Source organism: Cryptomeria japonica, chromosome 6, assembly GCF_030272615.1.
Source record: "Cryptomeria japonica chromosome 6, Sugi_1.0, whole genome shotgun sequence".
NCBI lineage: Eukaryota > Viridiplantae > Streptophyta > Pinopsida > Cupressales > Cupressaceae > Cryptomeria > Cryptomeria japonica.
The window spans coordinates 509,564,442-509,570,441 of record NC_081410.1 but is presented as its reverse complement, the minus strand read 5'-3'; positions in this window follow the sequence as shown (position 1 = coordinate 509,570,441).

Below are 6,000 nucleotides of genomic sequence, written 5' to 3'. Positions count from 1 at the left end.
TTAAAATTATTGATTTATTTTATTTTATTTTCCCATGAAGGATGCCTCTGACTACATGACAAGCTTGGAGGCGCAGTAGGGGTCCTATAAATGCTCACATAGCACATGAAGATGTTGTGCAGGAAGAGTTGGTTTCAGAAGGGAATCAAGAAGCTCCTCCCGAATAACCGATAGAACCTAACCAAGACATTTTGGTTGCACTTCAGAACCTAATAGGAATAGTTTAGGATAGGCTCCCAACAGTAGATCATCATGCAGAACATTAGATTTTAGAGAATCATAGATCAGCAACTAGGTAGTGGAGCAAGAGTCCACCTCCTAACCATATAGAGGGTAAGGTTGAGCATGAGCTTGAGTCAGTCCATCAACCTACACCACCTCTAGTTGTGGCACCAGAGATTGTAGAGAAAGCACCCTATGATCTTGGGGATCAGATTCGAGAACTTTTACGTCTTCAACCACCATCATTTGTAGGATCTGCTGATGGGGTAGAGGCTGAGTCTTGGCTATTGAGTCTAGAAAGGTGCTTTGGATTGCATCCTTATGAGAGAAATTTGAAGGCATGATTTTCTATTCACCTTTTGAGAGGGTCAGCTTCCACATGGTGGATGCAGGAAGAGTATAAAAATAACATAGTTGTAGGCACCATCACTTGGGACACCTTTATGGAGAGATTAAGGGACAGATACCTATCAGAGCACTTTAGGCAACACAGAATTGATGAGTTTCACGACCTTCAACAGAAGGGTCTTTCAGTGTCTCAGTATGAGAGCAAGTTCTTTGAGCTCTTACCCTATGTTGACTACCAAAAGGATGAGAAGCTACTCGTCAACTAGTTTATTAAAGGATTGAATGTTGGTATAGAAAGACCAGTTAGGATGGCAGCTCTAGGAAGCCTTCGGGTTGCCGTGGAGAAGGCCTTGTTATTAGAGGAGGTTCAGGGTAGACCTTAGGACACACAAGATCGGTGTCAAAACCAAAACCCTATACCTTAGTCTTTTCGATTTCAAAAACCCCACTGGAAGGGTAATCACAGATATTCATAGGGGTCCTTCAAACCCCCTCCTCCACAACAACCACAATAGAGTCAGAGGCAAAGGCCTCCACAAGGTCAGCAAGGCTTTAAGCCCAAGTAGTGGCAGACATAGGGTCCTAGGAGAAATCAATGACCATAGGTTCCATACATACCTCTGGCTTGGACTTAGCAGTCCTCTAGGGGTGGTTACAGTGGATCAAGCAGGATAGGGGGATAGGCATACTCTAGGCCATAGGGTAATCAGTTTCAGACACGTGGTGCTTGTTTCACTTTTGGGGCCATGGGACACATGGCGAGAGAGTGCCCATAGGGTCAGATGGTAGGTAGTCAATGGATGGCAGATTCAAAACCTATAGTTGGGGACATGGGTAAGTACCACAGAGTCTTCACAATAGTTGACAACTGCCAAGTTGAGCATCAAGCCATAGTCATAGAGGCCATAGGTATGATTAGAGGTAGTAGTGTTATTATCCTATTTGATTCAAGAGCTACAGATTCTTTAATATCTCCATTTTTTGTGGAGCATTGTGGGCTAGTGGAAAGTAGGTAAGGTGTTAGTTGGGAAGTGGAGTTAGCTTCAGGAGCTAGAGTGTCTATTGAATCAGAGGTTAGGGATTGTCAGCTTCATATTGGAAGTATAACCACCATAGTAGACCTTCGAGTCACACTACTAGGATCTTATGGCATTGTTCTTGGCATGGATTGGGTGTATGCCTACAGAACCAAGATGGACTATCACCAAAAAAATATCGAGTGCTTCAATAATCATGGTACTTTCATAGTAATTTCAAGGATTTAGAGACCCATATCACTTCGTATGATTTTCGCTATGCAGCTTAAGCGGAGCATGCAAAAGGGATGGAAGTTATTTTCCATAACCATTAGTAATAGAGAAGAAGAGGATGAGAAGGAACCATCACTTGACAATCCTCCTATCCTTAAGGGATTTGTAGACGTATTTCCTTTCAAGCTACCTAGTATGCCACCTCATAGAGAGATTGATTTTCACATAGATCTTGTACCAGGAGCTGAGCCTATTTCGAGAGCACCATATAGGATGACTACTAATGAGCTTAATGAGCTCAAGATGCAACTTGAGGAACTTTTAGAGAAAGGTCACATTCATCCTAGCGTCTCCCCTTGGGGTGTACCAGTCATCTTCATAAATAAGAAGGAAGGATCCCTTCGAGTATGCATGGATTACTGATAGTTGATCAAAGTGACCATTAAGAATTGATACTCTATCCAGGATCGGTGAGCTATTTGATCAGCTTCAGGGTGGAAAAGTATTTTCTAAGATAGATGTGAAGTCAGGGTACCTCAGTTGAGGATAGTGGAGAGAGATATCCACAAGATCTCTTTCCATACTAGGTATGGCTCGTATGAGTTTGTCGCGGTTCCATTTGGTCTTACGAATGCTCCAATTGTATTCATGAGTCTCATGAATGGGGTATTCCACACTTCCCTTGATTGATTTGTGATTGCACGTTTCTTGACAATATATTGATATATTATCGGAATGAGAAGGAGTACGAGGAGCATTTGAGATAGGTATTGTAGTGCTTGAGAGATAATCAGTTGTATGGCATTTTTTCGAAGTGTGCATTCTTTAGATCAAAGGTCGGATATTTAGGACATGTCATATGGGATCTCTAGTTACCCATCGAAGATCAGAGCTATTATGGATTGACCAACACCAACTACTGTGACAGAAGTTAAGAGTTTCATGGGTCTAGCAGGTTATTACAGACGCTTCATTGAGGGTTTCTCTAGGGTTTCACATCCTATTACATCTCTTCAGTGAAAGGGAAAGAAATTTGAGTGGATAGAAAAGTGTGAGAGGGCCTTCCAGGAACCCAAAAAGGTACCTACTAGTGCATGAATTCTCATTGTGCCAGATCCCTCAGCCAATTTCATGGTATGTACAGATGCTTCCTTAGATGGTTTAGGAGCAGTGCTTATACAGGATGGTTGAGCTATACCGTATGAGTCTAGGAAAATTAAGACTCGCAAGCTTAACTACCCTACTCATGACCTTGAGCTTGTAGCAGTGGTGCACACACTTGTGAGGTGAAGACAGTTTCTTTTAGATCATCACTTTGAGCTTTATTCAGATCATCAAAGCTTGCAGTACATATTTACTTAGCCTAATCTTAATGCTCATTAGAGAAGATGGATGGAGTTTTTATGTAAGTATAATTTTGATGTTCACTACATCAAGGGGAAAGAAAATGTAGTTGTCGATTCCTTGAGTAGGAGACATCATGAGATATACTCCATGTCTATAGACATGGATTTGAGAAATCGCATATTGCAAGAGTTGCTTGAGGATGAGTGGTATTTAGAGGTATGTCACGTAGTGAGATCTCAGGAGACCCTAGAAGGGAAGTATGCAAACTATTCTTTAGAGTCTAATGGACTACTATGCCATAGAGGGTGCATCTATGTACCTTCTTCCAGAAAGATGTGTGATTTCATTGTGATGGAGGCTCATAGAGCTCCTTATGTAGCACATCCCAGAGTTAAGAAGATGCATATAGATTTGAGGCAATTATATCATTGGCCAGGTATGGGGAAACTAATTGCTAAACTAGTACCCCGATGCCTCAAGTTCTAGAGGGTCAAGGTGGAGCACCACCATCCAAGTGGGTTACTCTAGTCTCATTCAATACTAGAGTGGAAGTGGGATACTATATCGATGGATTTCATCATTGATCTTCCTATTTGATTGTGCCATCATGGTGACAGTTGACAAGTTGACCAAAGTGGCCTACTTCTCACTAGTTTGGACTACTTTCACAACACCAACAATGGCATAGGTATTCTTATAGGATATTGTCAGACTTCATGGCATTCCACGTAAGATTATTTCAGACAGAGATTCCCTCTTTACTTCTTCCTTTTGGAAGGCATTGCAAGAAGCAATGGGTACTAAACTCAACTTCAACATAGCTTATCATTCAGAAACGGATGGACAGACAGAGAAGGTGAACCATGTGTGTTGGTATTTTGGTATGGTTTTGTCATTGATGTCAACACCTGCTAAATACACCTACTTTGGAGATCCAGCAACATTCACCGGCAATCAGTAAACTATTCAAATAGTTACCAGTATATGGTTAACCGACAGGATATAATGTTCATCGGTGCCTGCAATGACATGGAAGACACTTGGTAATGTTGAAGACATCATGTGGACACTTTTCTTTGAAGTAATAATCATTGGTATATTCTTATTTGCATATTTGCTTTTACCGACAAATAGGTCTAGGTTATCTAGGGTTACAACGACAGGTTTATCTTTTCCAGATCAGCATGGCATGCTATGGAAATGATTTATTATTGTTGTAAATGCATTAAGCCGACATGTTCAATCGGTTATTGCATCGGATATTGTATTATTTGTAAAAAAATTTATTGTAATATCTTGTAGAGCCAACCTACTAAAATTGGTCTTACGGTATGGTATAAATGTAAGATCTTATTTGTAAGATCATGTGTGGAATGCGAAAAATATTTAAGGAAAGATATATGCGAGATCAAGCAGAGATATACACGAAGACATCATTTGAAGGTGAAGTTAGGTTTTTGTAGAAGCATATCAGCATTACACCGGTACTGAATCCATCATATGAAGATGCTATTTTGTGTAGTACATTCTCAATGGATTTAACCATCCAACTATAGTTAGTGTGACTCCCATTTGTGTTTGAGCAGTGAGCTCTAGGCTGTTGGCCTTTCTACATGTGCAGACCCCTTTTGTACACTTACTATCTATAGTAGTAACATCTGATTGTGGGTAAGGTTTCCCACTATGGTTTTTCCCCTTACAGGGTTTCCACGTACAAATATTTGTGTCATGTGTTGTGGATGACTTCATGTTTATGTTTCATGCATTAATTCTTATGGGTATAGCAATGTTTTGTTAACACTGTTTACCGACATACTTAACTGTATTACCGGTACTAAGCATTAAGTTGGTTAATATGATTTTGGTGTGAATTTATTAGACAACTGATTCACCCCCCCCCCCTCTCAGTTGTCCCCAGGACCTACAATTGGTATTAGAGCATAGTCCTCTTTTTGTAGAAGTTTAACAACTTGAGGAGATCCAATGTCTACTAATTATTTCAGAAAGGATAGTCCTAAACTTGATGGAACCAAGTATGGAATATGAAAAATCAGAATGGAGACACATCTGAATTGCATTGGTAAAGACATTTGGGAAGTTACTAAGAATGGTTATACTGCTGCTGTAGTTGGTTAGCCTGCTCCTATTACTTTAGCTAAAGATGAAGAAAATGATTGCAAAGCAAGAGAAGCACTCTTGAGCGCATTATCAGATCAACAAATCATGGGTTTATTAGATAGATCTACTGCAAAAGCTATTTGGGATCATTTGGAAACACTGAATGAAGGGGATTCCACAGTCAAAATTGCAAAACTTGAAAGCTTCAGAGTCAGGTATGAACATCTGAAAATGGAAAAAGATGAAAGAATTTCTGCTATTATGGAAAGAGTAAATGAAATTGTTTTAGGTATCAAATGTTGTGGAGGAACCTTGAGTGAAGATGAGATTGTTTCAAAAATCTTAAGAGGTTTGCCACTGGCATATAAAATGAAGGCTACTGCTATTAATGAGTTGAGAACAATGCCTAATACATCAGTAACTAGGGATACATTAATTGGAAAACTTTCAGCTTTTGAAATTGAGGAATTTGGTCCTGTTGCTACTATAAAAACTGATTTGGCCTTCAAAGCATCAACATCATCTGCTCCATCTTTTGATAAATCAGACTGGAGAGCCTTTTATGCAAGAGAACTTGAAGAAACCAGGAAGGAGAATGAAGAGCTTGAAGAACTTGAAGCACTATTTGCAAGAAAAATGCCAAAAGGTCCAATTGGAAGTAAGTATGAAGGTAAAGCACCCTTTAAATGTTTCAACTACAATAAGATTGGTCATA